Source organism: Embiotoca jacksoni, unplaced genomic scaffold, assembly GCF_022577435.1.
Source record: "Embiotoca jacksoni isolate LCO1_2020_lvr unplaced genomic scaffold, fEmbJac1.0.p SCAF_18, whole genome shotgun sequence".
NCBI lineage: Eukaryota > Metazoa > Chordata > Actinopteri > Embiotocidae > Embiotoca > Embiotoca jacksoni.
Genome location: NW_027185318.1, coordinates 6,099,859 through 6,116,823, shown reverse-complemented (window position 1 = coordinate 6,116,823; position 16,965 = coordinate 6,099,859).

Sequence of the window (16,965 nt, the reverse complement as noted above, 5' to 3'; positions counted from 1 at the left end):
GTTTTCCCTACTTCTTCCCTCACCGCAGTTTCCAGATGTCTTTCTGTGAGACCAAAGAAAAGACTTGTTATTTTTCTGACCACGAGGGGGATTTCACGTCATTTAATCTGACCGTGGATTACAGCTTTAAATGGGGCTCGCCTCCTCCAAACACTGTCAAGTTTTAACAGCCGAGGGAGAGGAACTACACTCTAGCTGTTCGTATTTTGTATTTCAGGATTTAGCCAAAAGCAAACGATAAAGACATCAGGAGGAATTCACTTTAATATTTCCATTGAAGTATGAGCTTTTCAGTGAGAACAAACAAAATAAATCTGTCCGTTGTTTTGCAGCAATGGTTCATTTAGCGAGCAGTGAGTATCTGGTCGGAAGCCGTCACTCATCAGTGCTCCTGTGTATGTGCAGTCAGATAGAAGGAGAGGAGAGAGACAGTGTGATTAGCTGCACCTCTCATCATATTCTTGTTTGTTGAGACGAACACTCGATTTGTACAAGGCCATCCCAACATTCCTCACCTCACAGCCAATGATTAAAGCCTTATCTGATGCCCAGAGCACCCTGCTTTCTCCCTTTAGCTCTGCTTCCACAAATATAATTTCACCCAACATTTATGTCCCACTTCTCCTTCTTGAGGTAGCTCTTTCACCTAAAAATTGTATTTCTTTGTGGGCCTTTTACACTGAACTGAGGCAAAAGGGAAAAAAAAAAAAGAGACACATCCATAGCTCCAGTGGAAGAAGCGAGAGAGCGAACAAGCTGCAGTTCAGTTTTAAGTTACAGTAAAAGCAAAGGAGGTGATTCAATGTCATGCCTCCGGAGCTCACCTCGACTCTGCAGAGAGAGAAGTTTGAGATGAGGTTCATTCATAACATGCTGCTGCGGCTGCTACTGCTGATGGGTTATTCATGGAGAGTTTATTCAAGATGAGTTGTTGACTTGCAAGCAACTCATATCATTGAACTCCCACGGGTTATGTCAACTTCTCAGCGAGTGTGGTGATGCTAGTCAGCAGTTTCCACCTTGCACTTGAGCAGTGTTTGTAAATAGAAAAAAAACTCCTATTTTAATCTGATGGCACTTCAGTATGCCAGTCTCATGGTCGAAAAGGCACCCAGATTACTTTTATATCGAGGTCTTTAAGGGTATTTAGAGCCGGCATGAACATACGTACTGCGTGATCCAATCACAAGTTGGTCAGCTCTAAGTACGACAGTTCACACTTGGCGTTATCATGCGTCTCAAGTGACCACTTGTGACAGGACCCCACTTCCACATGGAAATATAGAAGTGAATAAACACGTGAAAATGTGGAAGAAATGGAGGAAAGAGGAGTGGGACACACCGATCAGGGATCATGGTTGGAATATATGAGGTACATTTGGTCAAGTAAAATTTCCAGTAATGGTGTTTTACGTGAATGGAATATGAACATCATTCAGCACAAAATACTATAGTTTTGAATTTATTACTTTGATTAATCAGTTATATTTATCAGTGATCATTTAGGTTTGTAGGTTATCCAAGTGGAAAGAATAAAGAATGCGAAGTTTATCCTGGTAAGCGTGGTCAATAGGAGACCATATAGTTACATTTTCCGGACATTTTGGACCTCATGCGATACAAAGACTTTATTATGACATTTTCAACGACATACTAAACTATGAAACTTTTTTGTTACGTTTTGAACGACATGATATAGTATGACTTTTTTTATCATGTTTCGGACGACATGTTATAGTTTGACTTTTTTATCATATTTTGGACGACATGCTACAGTATGACTTTTTGGTCATATTTTGGACGACATGCTATAAGTATGACTTCCGTTGAAGTTATGTCATGCAACACAATGGTGCAGTTGTCAGTGTCGTCGTCTCACAATCTTGAAGTCCCCGGTTCGATCCCGGCCTGGGACTTTCTATGTGGAATTTGCATGTTCCTGCATAAGTAATAATGTAAAGTATGTCGTCCAAAATGTGGACGACTAACTTATGCATGTAGTCCATGATGTAAAACAAACATCATGCATCTAGTCGTAAATGTGACAAAGTCACGCTCCAAGCAAGAACATGCAATCCACCACAGACAGAGTTCCAAGCCCCTGATCGAAACGAGTACTTCCTGATAGTGAGACGACGACACGAGCAACTGCGGAGTTGTGTGGCCTTTATTGCATGTTTGTCTGACTTACATAACTTATATGACTTTCAAACATTTTACGGAAGAAGGTACTGTGGTGGAGTGGTTAGTGTTGTCCCCTTCCGGTCAGAAGGTTCCAGGTTCGATTCTTGCCCTTGACGTGACTTTCCATCTTGCATGTTAATGTCATGCTTTCCAGAGCGAGTTTCGAACCGGGAACCTTCTGACTGGGAGGCAACCATGCCAACCACTGCACTGTCGATCGCTCTTCCCTAACATGTTTAAAAGTCATATAAGTCAGGCAAGAATGCAATAAAGGCAGCAAAATAGTGCAGTTCCAAGCCAGTGCTGACAGGGGGTCTGGATCCATGTTATGGACGATAAACTGGACTTTTAAGTTATTAGTTTTGCAGAAAGATGCAAATTCAACAAAGACTGTCAGAGGCCGGAATTGAACCAACGACCTTCAGAATGTGAGACAGTAACGCTGACAGCTGCGCCACTCTCCTGGCTACCATAACTTTAACGAAAGTCATACTTATAGCATGTCGTCAGAAATAGCACGTATATCATATTTCTTTAATGTTGTCCAAAATGTGATAAAAAGTCATACTATAGCATGTTGTCCAAAGTATGACATCATATTTTGGATGACATACTATATATAGCTTGACTTTTTTGTCATATTTTGGACGACATGCTACAGTATGACTTTTTGGTCATATTTTGGACGACATGCTATAAGTATGACTTCCGTTGAAGTTATGTCATGCAACACAATGGTGCAGTTGTCAGTGTCGTCGTCTCACAATCTTGAAGTCCCCGGTTCGATCCCGGCCTGGGACTTTCTATGTGGAATTTGCATGTTCCTGCATAAGTAATAATGTAAAGTATGTCGTCCAAAATGTGGACGACTAACTTATGCATGTAGTCCATGATGTAAAACAAACATCATGCATCTAGTCGTAAATGTGACAAAGTCACACTCCAAGCAAGAACATGCAATCCACCACAGACAGAGTTCCAAGCCCCTGATCGAAACGAGTACTTCCTGATAGTGAGACGACGACACGAGCAACTGCGGAGTTGTGTGGCCTTTATTGCATGTTTGTCTGACTTACATAACTTATATGACTTTTAAACATTTTACGGAAGAAGGTACTGTGGTGGAGTGGTTAGTGTTGTCGCCTTCCGGTCAGAAGGTTCCAGGTTCGATTCTTGCCCTTGACGTGACTTTCCATCTTGCATGTTAATGTCATGCTTTCCAGAGCGAGTTTCGAACCAGGAACCTTCTGACTGGGAGGCAACCATGCCAACCACTGCACTGTCGATCGCTCTTCCCTAACATGTTTAAAAGTCATATAAGTCAGGCAAGAATGCAATAAAGGCAGCAAAATAGTGCAGTTCCAAGCCAGTGCTGACAGGGGGTCTGGATCCATGTTATGGACGATAAACTGGACTTTTAAGTTATTAGTTTTGCAGAAAGATGCAAATTCAACACAGACTGTCAGAGGCCGGAATTGAACCAACGACCTTCAGACTGTGAGACAGTAACGCTGACAGCTGCGCCACTCTCCTGGCTACCATAACTTTAACGAAAGTCATACTTATAGCATGTCGTCAGAAATAGCACGTATATCATATTTCTTTAATGTTGTCCAAAATGTGATAAAAAGTCATACTATAGCATGTTGTCCAAAGTATGACATCATATTTTGGATGACATACTATATATAGCTTGACTTTTTTGTCATATTTTGGACGACATGCTACAGTATGACTTTTTGGTCATATTTTGGACGACATGCTATAAGTATGACTTCCGTTGAAGTTATGTCATGCAACACAATGGTGCAGTTGTCAGTGTCGTCGTCTCACAATCTTGAAGTCCCCGGTTCGATCCCGGCCTGGGACTTTCTATGTGGAATTTGCATGTTCCTGCATAAGTAATAATGTAAAGTATGTCGTCCAAAATGTGGACGACTAACTTATGCATGTAGTCCATGATGTAAAACAAACATCATGCATCTAGTCGTAAATGTGACAAAGTCACGCTCCAAGCAAGAACATGCAATCCACCACAGACAGAGTTCCAAGCCCCTGATCGAAACGAGTACTTCCTGATAGTGAGACGACGACACGAGCAACTGCGGAGTTGTGTGGCCTTTATTGCATGTTTGTCTGACTTACATAACTTATATGACTTTTAAACATTTTACGGAAGAAGGTACTGTGGTGGAGTGGTTAGTGTTGTCGCCTTCCAGTCAGAAGGTTCGAGGTTCGATTCTTGCCCTTGACGTGACTTTCCATCTTGCATGTTAATGTCATGCTTTCCAGAGCGAGTTTCGAACCGGGAACCTTCTGACTGGGAGGCAACCATGCCAACCACTGCACTGTCGATCGCTCTTCCCTAACATGTTTAAAAGTCATATAAGTCAGGCAAGCATGCAATAAAGGCAGCAAAATGGTGCAGTTCCAAGTCAGCGCTGACAGGGGGCCTGGAACTTTGTGTGTGGAGGATCCTTGTTGAATGAAATGTTTTACATTATGGGCTACAGGCATAAGTTAGTCATCCATGTTATGGACGATAAACTGGACTTTTAAGTTATTAGTTTTGCAGAAAGATGCAAATTCAACATAGACTGTCAGAGGCCGGAATTGAACCAATGACCTTCGGACTGCGAGACAGCAATGCTGACAGCTGCGCCACTCTCCTGGCTACCATAACTTTAACGAAAGTCATACTTATAGCATGTCGTCAGAAATAGCACGTATATCATATTTCTTTAATGTTGTCCAAAATGTGATAAAAAGTCATACTATAGCATGTTGTCCAAAGTATGACATCATATTTTGGATGACATACTATATATAGCTTGACTTTTTTGTCATATTTTGGACGACATGCTACAGTATGACTTTTTGGTCATATTTTGGACGACATGCTATAAGTATGACTTCCGTTGAAGTTATGTCATGCAACACAATGGTGCAGTTGTCAGTGTCGTCGTCTCACAATCTTGAAGTCCCCGGTTCGATCCCGGCCTGGGACTTTCTATGTGGAATTTGCATGTTCCTGCATAAGTAATAATGTAAAGTATGTCGTCCAAAATGTGGACGACTAACTTATGCATGTAGTCCATGATGTAAAACAAACATCATGCATCTAGTCGTAAATGTGACAAAGTCACGCTCCAAGCGAGAACATGCAATCCACCACAGACAGAGTTCCAAGCCCCTGATCGAAACGAGTACTTCCTGATAGTGAGACGACGACACGAGCAACTGCGGAGTTGTGTGGCCTTTATTGCATGTTTGTCTGACTTACATAACTTATATGACTTTCAAACATTTTACGGAAGAAGGTACTGTGGTGGAGTGGTTAGTGTTGTCCCCTTCCGGTCAGAAGGTTCCAGGTTCGATTCTTGCCCTTGACGTGACTTTCCATCTTGCATGTTAATGTCATGCTTTCCAGAGCGAGTTTCGAACCGGGAACCTTCTGACTGGGAGGCAACCATGCCAACCACTGCACTGTCGATCGCTCTTCCCTAACATGTTTAAAAGTCATATAAGTCAGGCAAGAATGCAATAAAGGCAGCAAAATAGTGCAGTTCCAAGCCAGTGCTGACAGGGGGTCTGGATCCATGTTATGGACGATAAACTGGACTTTTAAGTTATTAGTTTTGCAGAAAGATGCAAATTCAACAAAGACTGTCAGAGGCCGGAATTGAACCAACGACCTTCAGACTGTGAGACAGTAACGCTGACAGCTGCGCCACTCTCCTGGCTACCATAACTTTAACGAAAGTCATACTTATAGCATGTCGTCAGAAATAGCACGTATATCATATTTCTTTAATGTTGTCCAAAATGTGATAAAAAGTCATACTATAGCATGTTGTCCAAAGTATGACATCATATTTTGGATGACATACTATATATAGCTTGACTTTTTTGTCATATTTTGGACGACATGCTACAGTATGACTTTTTGGTCATATTTTGGACGACATGCTATAAGTATGACTTCCGTTGAAGTTATGTCATGCAACACAATGGTGCAGTTGTCAGTGTCGTCGTCTCACAATCTTGAAGTCCCCGGTTCGATCCCGGCCTGGGACTTTCTATGTGGAATTTGCATGTTCCTGCATAAGTAATAATGTAAAGTATGTCGTCCAAAATGTGGACGACTAACTTATGCATGTAGTCCATGATGTAAAACAAACATCATGCATCTAGTCGTAAATGTGACAAAGTCACGCTCCAAGCAAGAACATGCAATCCACCACAGACAGAGTTCCAAGCCCCTGATCGAAACGAGTACTTCCTGATAGTGAGACGACGACACGAGCAACTGCGGAGTTGTGTGGCCTTTATTGCATGTTTGTCTGACTTACATAACTTATATGACTTTTAAACATTTTACGGAAGAAGGTACTGTGGTGGAGTGGTTAGTGTTGTCGCCTTCCGGTCAGAAGGTTCCAGGTTCGATTCTTGCCCATGACGTGACTTTCCATCTTGCATGTTAATGTCATGCTTTCCAGAGCGAGTTTCGAACCGGTAACCTTCTGACTGGGAGGCAACCATGCCAACCACTGCACTGTCGATCGCTCTTCCCTAACATGTTTAAAAGTCATATAAGTCAGGCAAGCATGCAATAAAGGCAGCAAAATGGTGCAGTTCCAAGTCAGCGCTGACAGGGGGCCTGGAACTTTGTGTGTGGAGGATCCTTGTTGAATGAAATGTTTTACATTATGGGCTACAGGCATAAGTTAGTCATCCATGTTATGGACGATAAACTGGACTTTTAAGTTATTAGTTTTGCAGAAAGATGCAAATTCAACATAGACTGTCAGAGGCCGGAATTGAACCAATGACCTTCGGACTGCGAGACAGCAATGCTGACAGCTGCGCCACTCTCCTGGCTACCATAACTTTAACGAAAGTCATACTTATAGCATGTCGTCAGAAATAGCACGTATATCATATTTCTTTAATGTTGTCCAAAATGTGATAAAAAGTCATACTATAGCATGTTGTCCAAAGTATGACATCATATTTTGGATGACATACTATATATAGCTTGACTTTTTTGTCATATTTTGGACGACATGCTACAGTATGACTTTTTGGTCATATTTTGGACGACATGCTATAAGTATGACTTCCGTTGAAGTTATGTCATGCAACACAATGGTGCAGTTGTCAGTGTCGTCGTCTCACAATCTTGAAGTCCCCGGTTCGATCCCGGCCTGGGACTTTCTATGTGGAATTTGCATGTTCCTGCATAAGTAATAATGTAAAGTATGTCGTCCAAAATGTGGACGACTAACTTATGCATGTAGTCCATGATGTAAAACAAACATCATGCATCTAGTCGTAAATGTGACAAAGTCACGCTCCAAGCAAGAACATGCAATCCACCACAGACAGAGTTCCAAGCCCCTGATCGAAACGAGTACTTCCTGATAGTGAGACGACGACACGAGCAACTGCGGAGTTGTGTGGCCTTTATTGCATGTTTGTCTGACTTACATAACTTATATGACTTTTAAACATTTTACGGAAGAAGGTACTGTGGTGGAGTGGTTAGTGTTGTCGCCTTCCAGTCAGAAGGTTCGAGGTTCGATTCTTGCCCTTGACGTGACTTTCCATCTTGCATGGTAATTTCATGCTTTCCAGAGCGAGTTTCGAACCGGGAACCTTCTGACTGGGAGGCAACCATGCCAACCACTGCACTGTCGATCGCTCTTCCCTAACATGTTTAAAAGTCATATAAGTCAGGCAAGAATGCAATAAAGGCAGCAAAATAGTGCAGTTCCAAGCCAGTGCTGACAGGGGGTCTGGATCCATGTTATGGACGATAAACTGGACTTTTAAGTTATTAGTTTTGCAGAAAGATGCAAATTCAACAAAGACTGTCAGAGGCCGGAATTGAACCAACGACCTTCAGACTGTGAGACAGTAACGCTGACAGCTGCGCCACTCTCCTGGCTGCCATAACTTTAACGAAAGTCATACTTATAGCATGTCGTCAGAAATAGCACGTATATCATATTTCTTTAATGTTGTCCAAAATGTGATAAAAAGTCATACTATAGCATGTTGTCCAAAGTATGACATCATATTTTGGATGACATACTATATATAGCTTGACTTTTTTGTCATATTTTGGACGACATGCTACAGTATGACTTTTTGGTCATATTTTGGACGACATGCTATAAGTATGACTTCCGTTGAAGTTATGTCATGCAACACAATGGTGCAGTTGTCAGTGTCGTCGTCTCACAATCTTGAAGTCCCCGGTTCGATCCCGGCCTGGGACTTTCTATGTGAAATTTGCATGTTCCTGCATAAGTAATAATGTAAAGTATGTCGTCCAAAATGTGGACGACTAACTTATGCATGTAGTCCATGATGTAAAACAAACATCATGCATCTAGTCGTAAATGTGACAAAGTCACGCTCCAAGCGAGAACATGCAATCCTCCACAGACAGAGTTCCAAGCCCCTGATCGAAACGAGTACTTCCTGATAGTGAGACGACGACACGAGCAACTGCGGAGTTGTGTGGCCTTTATTGCATGTTTGTCTGACTTACATAACTTATATGACTTTTAAACATTTTATGGAAGAAGGTACTGTGGTGGAGTGGTTAGTGTTGTCGCCTTCTGGTCAGAAGGTTCCAGGTTTGATTCTTGCCCTTGACGTGACTTTCCATCTTGCATGTTAATGTCATGCTTTCCAGAGCGAGTTTCGAACCGGGAACCTTCTGACTGGGAGGCAACCATGCCAACCACTGCACTGTCGATCGCTCTTCCCTAACATGTTTAAAAGTCATATAAGTCAGGCAAGCATGCAATAAAGGCAGCAAAATGGTGCAGTTCCAAGCCAGCGCTGACAGGGGGCCTGGAACTTTGTGTGTGGAGGATCCTTGTTGAATGAAATGTTTTACATTATGGGCTGCAGGCATAAGTTAGTCATCCATGTTATGGACGATAAATATTTTAGACGACATGCTATAGTATGACTTTTTTGTCATATATTAGACGACATGCTATAGTATGACTTTTTTGTCATATTTTAGACGACATGCTATAGTATGACCTTTTTGTCATAGTTTAGACGACATGCTATAGTATGACTTTTTTGTCATATTTTAGACGACATGCTATAGTATGACTTTTTTGTCATATTTTAGACGACATGCTATAGTATGACTTTTTGATCATATTTTAGACGACATGCTATAGTATGACTTTTTTGTCATAGTTTAGACGACATGCTATAGTATGACTTTTTGGTCATATTTTAGACGACATGCTATAGTATGACTTTTTGATCATATTTTAGACGACATGCTATAGTATGACCTTTTTGTCATAGTTTAGACGACATGCTATAGTATGACTTTTTTGTCATAGTTTAGACGACATGCTATAGTATGACTTTTTTATCATATTTTAGACGACATGCTATAGTATGACTTTTTTGTCATATGTTAGACGACATGCTATATTATGACTTTTTTGTCATATTTTAGACGACATGCTATAGTATGACTTTTTTGTCATATGTTAGACGACATGCTATAGTATGACTTTTTTGTCATATAATATGACTAACAAAACAGCAACTGTGCAACAACATTAACCACACGTTTATTACTGTTATGGAATGACAAAGGTCCTATCTCTGTTTAACTGTCAGATATGGTGTTACTAACGGTCCAATGGCTTTAATAGGCCCGTACTAGCTCATGTCATGACAGATTTGTGGCAATGACCACCTATTCAATAGTCTGTCAGTCAAAATAGGTCAAGTAAACACAGTATCTCCTGTGTTTTGTCTATTTGCATGTTTTCTTTAGTAACAGTGAGTTGATCTCTTTGGGAAAAATTATAGAAATGCTCTCGCTGATTAAAGCAGATTGAAAATGAAAAAGAAATACAACATAGAGTATGTAATAGGAGAAAAAAAAATGCAGGAGAAGACTTGGTTGGCAAAACATTTTGTGTAGATTATATTGTCCGTAAAATCTGGTATAGCGGAAACATAAAGACGAGAAAAACATCCGTATTGTCTCAAAATCCACTGAACAATTTCAAAGGTGAAACCACCGAAACAGTTTGATGTTGAGAGGTAATTGACTTTCTCGATGATTCACTCAAGTAGTCCCAATTATTTTTGACTTGGTGTTTCACATCCGTTGCCTGTGCTGACAGTCTGTATGTCTGTCCTCATGACATGAAGGGGGACCGATGTTACGTCTCTGTAAATACAGAACAGAGGAGATTTAATGATGCTTAAAGAAACTCACAGTACAATCTCGGCAGCCACATCAAAGGATGAATGAGAGAGGGACAGAGAAAAGTCATGCTACGTGTCTTTTTTTTGTCTCGAGTGAAACAAAATCTAATTTCCAATAAACTTCACTTTTCAGTGTTCAAAGCAGCCCCTCCTGCTCTTTTCAAATCTAGTGGTATACGAGTTATCACAAAGTTTGAACAAAAAGTTTTTAAAAACAGTTTTAATGTTAATTAATTTTTTTTTCTTCCAAATCTTCCTCGGAGCTGCTCTCACTGCCCTCCACACACAGTACACATCGGATTAAAGAGCTTCGGGCGGCCTGCAGTGCAGCCTCCCTCAAGCGTGCTTCAGAGCGTTTTATCCGCGATGGTGTTTCATCGCAGATGTAATCAAGACAAGATCAGCGACAGAATTCAGCAGTTTTCGACACTTTTGGAAAGTGGTGTCAAATAAAAATAACAAAATGATCATTCAAAATTGGAGACGATGATAAAAAAAAAAAAAAGAAAACACTTCTGGCTCCATAAAGGCCAATGCGTGAGAGGCTTAATTATGCTACTGTAAAGCACAGCAAAGACTGTTTTGACAACAAGACTAATAATCTACCCATGCTTAGTGGCTCTATGAGTCCAAGGCAAAGTGATGCTTTGGATATCGGTATGTCATCATGCGCACAATGACATGCTGACATTTAGCAAGTATAATGTTTCGTGTTGATCTCTTAGTTTAGCATATTAGCCTATCAACATTTTTTGTTTCAAAATGCATTAAAATGTACTTTGTGTTGTTATTCTGGATTATGTAATCCAATTTACATTTTCAGGAAAACAGGCTCTCAGTTGGACAGAAGCAGAATGTATCCATGAACTCTGGGTATAGAGCTAAAACTATCTTTCATTAAAGGACAGCCTGCAGTGCTATGTTAACAAATGAAGACTGGAACAGCATTTCAGTCCATCATGGATCTTCTTCAGGTCAGTGTAAATGGCCACGCTGTCCTCACTTTAATAGTAAATGATCATAAAGAGCTTTTACACCATGTGGGGAACGTCCGTGGTTTTACTTGTACAGCGAACACAGAAATTACACCCCAGTGTCAAATGAGTCAGCGCTGTACTTTTTTTTTTCTCCCCAAAAAGTTTAATCATTAAAAAAAGAGGAAAAAGTGAGGAAAAGAACATGAGGGGGGAAAAAAATAACACTCAGTAAAAAGGAAAACTAAAGAGAACTGAACTGAGAGAAAAGAAGTAGATCCTGATGGCTGTTGCAAGACAGGCCCTGTGCTTATTGGAGAATTGATTAATGGCACTACAGTGAGAACATGGAAAAAGTAGAGGATCCCCTGTGGCTACACTGCAGCACACACTGGCGATAGAGACACTTCTTATTCGCTCATGCAACCCTCCATGATTGTCAGGGAGAGGCTTAAATAAGTCTGGAGACGAAAGACGAGAAAAAAATCAATACTGAACGTACAACTCGGTCAGTTTCATTACTGCTTATCAAGATCAACTTATAATTCTGGGAGTCCTCCTCCGCTCTTCCCTGTCTGTTCTTGTGGATATCATGTTCCTTCATGTTACAAATGAGGAAACGTATCCTGGAAAACGTTCCTTCAAAACTATTTTCTCCAGCTCACAGGTGGGCACGTGGGTGAGTGCAGCGTTTTGCTCCAAGTAAAAGGATACACCGCTGTTCTCAAACAAACCAGCTTGAAAGCCAAAAGAAAGAAGTTTTCATGACCGTGTGGGTGTTTGTATGCAAACATGTTTCTCACTCTCTGCATGTGTCTTCTGAGATTCCCTGAGCTTCATCCAGTGAACAGAAATAAAACCCAGTTTGTCTGCAGCTTGAAGTCTGTTAAACTCTTCTCATTAAAAAATCCTGCCAAAGCTCTTGCTGCTTTTTTCTGTTTCTTAATGAAATGTGCCTCTTCTGCTGCTGTTTATGCATCTAATATAATTAAAACGCTGGAGAGATTTTGAATACATTTCAAGGACGGGTGAGTTTTTGAAATTTTAAAGCTAAGCTGAAACAGTTATGGTGTCAACATCGCTTCTGTAAGTGAATACAGACGCTCATTCATAACTTCTTCCATCAGTATTTCAAATCTGAATCCACTGTAGCGGTTGCTCTAAGACGCTTTGATATTTTCACAAAGTTCAACAACATTTACTTTGTTAGCAGGGCAAACATGCAACAAATACGGGGCAATATGTAGAGTTTAAAGAGTTGTATTTTTTTGAATTTGTTTCAAAATTAATCTTTGAACTATGTGACCCAGTTGTATGAATGAAGTAAACCTCAACCAGATTCTCTGGAAATATTTAAACTGGAATTACTGCCTTGCGGTTGCATGCCCTTGCCAACAAGTCAAGATGCAGTTTGCATTCATGTCAAGACCAAACGATATCAATAGTGACATCCCCCGTCGGTTTGGGAAACGTCGTTATGAAGCCTCAGGTTTGGCCGTTGGCATTTAGACAAAATATATATATATATATTTAATGAGAGAAGTTGAATGGGAGTCTATTTGGTGGTATTGAAGTTTCAAAAGCTACGTCCACTTTTATATACAGATGGTCCAGACTGGTAAGACTTTGAAGGAATCCTTGTAGCCATGAATGTAGACAATACTTCAAATACGAAGGTTGCAAAGCTACAAATTCTGAAAAAAGACCAGACAGCACATGTGAGCTCGGGTATGAATTCTCAAGCTATGGCCGCAAACGTGTTTGTTGATGTCCCACTGACCTTTGATCATCAAAATCGAATCATTTCATCTTTGAGTCCAAGTGAACATTTGTGCCAAATTCAAAAAAAAAAATCGCTCAAGCCATTTCCGACAAATTGTGAATATGAGCATTGGACAGATGGGCTGGCAATCTAAAAACATGATGTCTTCGGCCACCGCTGTCACAAGCACAGTGGATGTTGTACTTGATGATGGTTGGTAACATAAGTGGGGATTCTCAAGAGGCATAACCAAAACACACATATTGTCAGTTAATTTGCTAAACTCTCTTCTGTGGAACTGACTAACATTACAACAAAAAACAACAACAGAAATCACGACAAAGACATCGAAAGGGGAAAGTGGCTCAGGCAGGTCAGGTAATTAAAGTCCTCTTAACAAACACCTGTGTGAGCAGAAGGACTAAACACCATGAACAAGCATTTTTCCAAACATCAAACGTTCTCAACTCATACAAATGTATATCAAATGATTTCGAGGAATGTGCATCATACATACCAACATACAGCTGATGTGTAAACCGCCTACTATGTTTTGCTCTGCAGTCATGTGTGGCTTTAAATGGCGGCTGGATGGTTAGTCGCCCGAAATCACATTTTGTGTAACCACCCTAAAGTCTAAATAAGTCATGAAAAATGTTTTTATATTTTTCAGGGAGAGAAAAGAGGAGAATTTTTTTTGTATCTGAAACTGCTCAGAAATTATTTTGAACAGTTTATGCAGGGTCACAGGATCCTCTTGGAAAATATATTTTTATTTTCACATTTTCGAGAGACCCTTTTATTCTTCCTGTTATATTTTTGTATATAAAAAAATAAAAATATATATATATTGTAAGCTCCTCAGAATGCACAAAATATATCAAACACCACTGCAAATTATTTAACAACAAACCGCTGCCGGGGTCCATCACACATACGGCATGTTATGCAAATGTAATTCTTCAAATAGTGTTGAGCTTCTGAGGGACTGAGCTTCTATCAACTTCTGTCATATGGACTAATGTGAGTGCAGAAATATCCGAAGCCCACATCTCAATCAGTTTAGACAGAAACACACTGCTTGAGTATAAAACACAGATGGCAGACAGTTATAGAGAAGATCATTACGTTTAAGGGTGTTTTTTTTTGGTGGCTTATCATGACCTCGGTGAGCATGGGATATATAAAAAGAGCTGGCACAGGGATTGTCTGCACTCCGGCACAGCTGCTGAATAACCAGCCCACTCGGGGAGATTCTGTAATTGACAGGTTTCTTTACAGCAGTTCCATATCTTGCACAGAGCAGTATATTCCCAAGTGTGTGCATGTATGTTAAGCAGTTGGTAGGTGGGGGAGATGAATACATATTTATGCTTTCTCAAGGAATTTGTCAGGACGCCGACAGAAAGCATGTGTCCCCTGAAAATACCGCACATGCAGGAAGGTGACTGGTGTTTTTCTCAGCTTGTTGCCTCAGCCTTTCTGCATGAAAGTTTATGTGAGCAGTGGTTGTTGACATATTAGTTAGAAATGCGTGTGACATCAACAACCGTACTCAATTTCTGACTCATTACAGGTAATTTCACACAAGCTAAGCGGCCTCCTCAAAAATGCGACAACAGAAACATAATTTATCATTTTACGGCTCACAGTGCAGGGTTCAGATTGATTCATTAGAGATGGAATTTGTTCTGGATGAGCTCCGTCAGTCGAGGTGGTTTGTGTGTGTGCGTGCGCGTGCGTGTGTGTGTGTGTGTGTGTGTGTGTGTGTGTGTGTGTGTGTGCGCGCGTGAGTGCGCTCTTCAGAGGTGCATGGCTGCATCTGAAGCCTTAATGGCTTGCATGCTGTGCTGCTGAGAGGTCTGCCGAGCAGCAGGAAAGAACACATACCTATGTACTTGTTCAAATCCCAGTTTTAAAGTCCCGGTCCTGCTGTCAGAGACAGAGAAAAGGCAGCAGGAAAGCCTTCTAGATGCCTCGGGCAAAAGCCTTAACTCCACGTGAAATACGTTTGTTTCAGATAGCTTCGTGGTAAATGTGACGAGCATATGCCAGAGGAAAGCCACTGAAAGAATCACTTCTTTTAGATGTAGTGTAACATTACACCTCGATTTGCCATCATGTACGCCACCCTGTAAATTCACAACCGAGAAAGGATAGACAGAAATTGTTTATTGTTCCTCAAGAGACCGATACTGAAAATAGTTTCTGTATTTCAGCTTTGATAACCCTGCATGGTTACTGTTCTTTACCCCTCTGTGTAAAGTCCGGTTGTGTAATCACTGGAGCTGCAGAGCAACTCAAGGGGGGAAAAAAATTTAAAAAAATCAATGACGCCAAATGATGAGAGGAGAATGCAAAAGCAATTAAGGCCTCTTTTTCCTTTTCTGCTTGTAACAATATTGCAGCGCTGACAAAGGTGCTCCTTCATTCCTCGTACCTATTCTCATTTACTCTCTTATCAATAATGATCCTCTCTTCACTTTCACAGTCCAGATTGGCAGCTGTACTGCTGAGAGTGTCTTTGTTCTTGCCTTTGCATGCAATGGTCAGTCAGAGTGGGAGTCAAGTGCAGGTTGACCTTTTGTACAGTGGCATGATCTCATGTTGGTTGAAACTTTGGGTTACTACAATGTGACCTTGAGCAGCTGTTTTCTCTGTTTTTCCATCTAAAAGTGATTTCTATTTCTATTCTGTGCCAACATTGCTTTGCTCTTCTTTCTGTTGAATTATCAATAAAGAATGTTTACAGTTGCCCTTGTGGCTTCTTGTGACCCATATTCTTTCCTGGAGTGTAAACCTCTTTTACCTTTTACTATGAATATAAGGCTAAGTGATAGATGTATTCAAGAGCGTATTATGTGAATTATTAACCCTGTGAGGAATATGATTAATAAGGGGTAATTGTTTTAAGAAAATGATCGCTTACAGAGATGTTCATGCAGGAACTCACGCAATAAGAAGGGGATAGTGTAACCCAGGCTATTTTCTGTCACTACAATTTACAAAGGTCCCCCCCCCCCCCCGCCCCAAATGTGTCACATTCAGTAGACACTACAATTTACAGATGTCCCCTAAATACTTTACACACAGACTCAAGAGATGCCACAATTTACCACGTTCCATAAAACTTCACATGGAGACTACTGGTAGATGCCAGTCGGTGGCTGGAGAGAAGCCTCGAGTCGCCAATCAGTAACTGCAGCGCACACAACTTTTATGTCGCCGAAATAGTTTGAAAAAAATTAAACACAAGACTGAACCAATTATATGGACGATGTGGGAAATGCTTGACAGCTTTCAATTTGAAATAAGGACTTTTAATTTGAAACAGATGCAGGAATGCGTGGCATTCGGCTGACTCACTCTGTGATGGACATTTGCTTAAAAGGGGCTGGTCCAGCCAAAAATATTTTATTCATGTTATTTGCAAAATTTATATTCACTCGTTTCTTTTTTAGCTCAGTGTGAGAGTCTGTAACTGAAAAATGTGATCTCGGTGGGGAGCCCGCCCGGTAAAGCCTCTTCAAGTAATCAAAACCAAAGTCCACGTTTTCTTTGAATGGATTAAATATCTCGTGCATTTACGTTCTCCAAAATTCAGTTTGACATGGACGTCATCGGAGGCTTGGGCTCTCCGTTAGAAATTAAAATCCAGTTCTGTAGATTTCATTAATATTTGGTTGTCCTGGATCATCAATATTCAGTTGCCTCCCCTCGAGGAACGCTGCTAGTTAAGCTGATAACTCGGCAAACGTCCTGTTGTCATCATGGATT